Source organism: Rhea americana, unplaced genomic scaffold, assembly GCF_003343005.1.
Source record: "Rhea americana isolate MKP2758 unplaced genomic scaffold, rheAme1 scaffold_14, whole genome shotgun sequence".
Taxonomy (NCBI): Eukaryota; Metazoa; Chordata; class Aves; order Rheiformes; family Rheidae; genus Rhea; species Rhea americana.
Genome location: NW_028185483.1, coordinates 7,746,245 through 7,749,423, shown reverse-complemented (window position 1 = coordinate 7,749,423; position 3,179 = coordinate 7,746,245).

The following is a 3,179-nucleotide window of genomic DNA, read 5'->3' as shown; positions in this document are numbered from 1 at the left end:
GGAGGGGGGTTGGGACACTGGCAGCCTCACCGCCCGCCCACCCCAGCGGCCCCGGCTCTCCGCAGCCTTCCCGACCCGGCTCCCGAGCGCGCCCTGGACGGCAGCGCCGAGCACTTTATCCCAAGGGGTCTGATTCTCGGAAGCACCGTCCGGCTCGGGGATGTGCGGGGACGCGCTGGCCGGCAGATGGGACCTGCCTCCCCGACTCCAAAGTCAGTTCCCCCCAGGTCTGTCGGGTCGGCTCCGGCCGCCCCTGCCCGTGCCGGGGGCGCGCACAGCGGATCGCACCTCGGCGCGGCGGCGCCCCAGACCTGGCCGCCATCTGCCCGCACCAAGGCCCGGGCGCGGGGCCACACCGGCTCCCCGCCGTCGGGCTTCCTCGCTGCGGGGCCTCTAGCAGATGCCCAGCCCGTGGGGAAGGCGGGGGCTCCGCGCAGCCCCGCGCTCGCCCCCGTGCATCGACGGCCCGCGAGGCCGCGCCCGGCTCCGCCGCCCTCCGCCGGCCCGGGCTGCCCTGCGGGCTGACACCACTGGCGCTGCGGGCCCGAGAAGGCGGACTGGGACTTTGCACTTCATAAAATATGAACCAGGTCTAAACTTCGCGCCCAGACCCTCAAATATTGTTTGCAGAGGCTTCCAAGTATTTCCAAACAAAGCTTTTTAAAAACACAATAGAGAGTTATTAAAGCGCTTGTTGGTAAAGTGAGCATGTGTTCTGCAATCATCAAAAATTGATATGTACCACCAGTAAAGTAATTATGCACCATCCTGAGGATACGAGAACAGTACATTGTTAATCCACTTGCACACCCGTTGACTTGCAGCATCAGGCTGCAAATAGCTTAATTAAGTCATACACGTGGAATATAACCATATTGTTACATTGTATTATGCACTCTATATCTCAATTTATTGAGACAATTAATGCTAGTGATAGACCTCAGGCAAAAAATATTAACCACAAAGCACTAAAGTTGCATTCTAGTGACACTTGCAGTATGGAGAATAAACACTGGAAGAAAGCAGAACCTCCCGAGAACTGCAAGGTCTTGCGAGGATGCCTCCTGCCCCCGAACCCGTCTTCAGCAGGCACTTTGGCGAGCTCGAGGGAAAGATCTTTGCAATATTTCGTTTCCAAGGTGTGTCCAGACTCGAAAACACTCTGAAGTCCCAACCCTCACACTCTCCTTGACTCCAGGGAAGTTTGTGCTGAATGGGAACTCCGGGATCGGTACCCAGAGGGTGATAAGTCTAGATCAAGGGACATCGGAGCCAGCGCGAGGTTTATGAACCTCGTGACCTGACGAGGGGGGGAAATGAACATCCGCGTTTCACACGCGGTGTGGAGCTGAGAAGACGCACCAGCCCCTACAGCAGTTTGCACACCGTGAATATGAGCGCGTGCCGGAGTCCGCACACCGGAGCCAGGCTCCAGCCGGAGCGCTCCCTCGGGGCTCCTGGCGCCCTGCACCGGGCCAGGCCGGGGCAGTGCGCCCAGGGCGCGGGCGGGCGGCGGGGGCAGGAGTCGCGGACGTGCTCGGTGCCGGCGGCTAGCGAAGTGGTGCGGAGCGAGGGGCGCAACGAATAAAGCGCGGCCAGCGCCGAGCAGCTGGCGAGGGAGGGGAAGCCCTGCCCGGCAGCCGGCCYTCAGCCCCCTCGGCCGGCTGGCCGACACCGGACGCCAGCCTGCCCCGCTCTCCTGCCAAACGCCCGGGAGTCCCGGGACCGTCCCCACCAGGGAGGACGAAGCTCACGCCCAAACTGAACACAGCACCTCGCTCTTTGCCTCCCTTCCCCCCGGGGTCCCCAGGCGCTCTGCGCTGGCCTGTCTCCGGCGGGGAACCGGTGTCCCGGGAGGCTATGTGACTTGACCAGGGCGGTTTGTAGCGCGGCAGGGACAGATCCCCTGCGAGGGGCTGCTCTTCCCTTGCTAAGCTGATATTTGGATCATTTGTGGGAGGAGGTCGCAGGTACACTTTCGGGAACACCTGGGAATGTGCCGGGTGAGACACACTCCTCTCAAACTGGAGAACTGCCCCAGTTTCTACAGAGCCGCACAGAATCGGTATTATTTTCCAAAGAACAAAATATCCCCAAACAAAAAAACTATTTGTTTGGCAGATTAAACTGCCTTCTCCAAAATTTTTAAACTCTCTCGATTCTGCTCTCTCATTCACATCAGGATGAATCCTCTTCAAGTTTACCTAGTCTGCGCTCTTTGGGGACGCAAAGGGCAATTTCCAGCCTCATCAGGTCTTGATTTAACGGATTTCCAGAGCGTTTCGGGATAAAGACGTCCAGAAGGTAACCAGGATCTCACCGGAATTTTCCTCGACCCAGGTCTAGGTGACTCGCTGAGGGCAGCCCCGGCTCCAGGCAGGACACGGGTCAGACCTGAGCGCCGGGCTGCAGAGGGAGCTGGGCAGGGCAGGGGGTCCCCGGGGGGCACCCGCGTCTGCTCCCGTCCCGGGGGCCGCCTCCGCTCAGCCCCGCACACACATGGGTCGGGGTTGCTGTGGAACTCTTCTTTTTTTCGTAGTTTTTCTCACCAYATCCTCTCAGCCCTCCCCAGCTAAGCGCTCCTCGCAAACAGCTGCACCAGCGAGGCAAGCGAGGGCAAACTTGTTTCTTCTTCTGATCACTGGTATGGCTTTCGCCATGGTCATCGCGACAACGACTGTCGGGAAACAAGAGCCAAACATCGAGATGACTAGGTGCTAGGAAACTCTAAAGTAAGTTTGTCCTTTCAAAGGCAACCRTGACCAGTGTGTGACTTGCACAGCCATTTGGACACACAAGCGCACCTTCCTTCCCTTTCCGTACAGCAGGCTTTCGCCAGGGCTGCGCCTTATCCCCTTTGCATTTCGTTTAATCGTTTACAAGTTGAGCCCAATATTAGATTTAAAATACCCTCCGCCCCGGGAAAGCGTCAGCTCATGCGGGCCCCTCCTCGTCCCCGGTTCCGAGCGGGCTGCTCGGCGCCCACCGTCGGTTCCCTCCACCTGCGCCCCCCGCCTGGGAGCGGCGGCTCCCGCCCCGCGGAGGGACGCACCGCCCCTGCGGTGTGGCAGCGTGGGGCTGCGCTGCCCCCGCGCCGCGGGGCTGCCGGGCACAGGTGGCTCCGGGCATGGCCGCTTGCGTGCCGCCTGCCCGCCGGGACGCTGAGGCCAGGCGCGGGC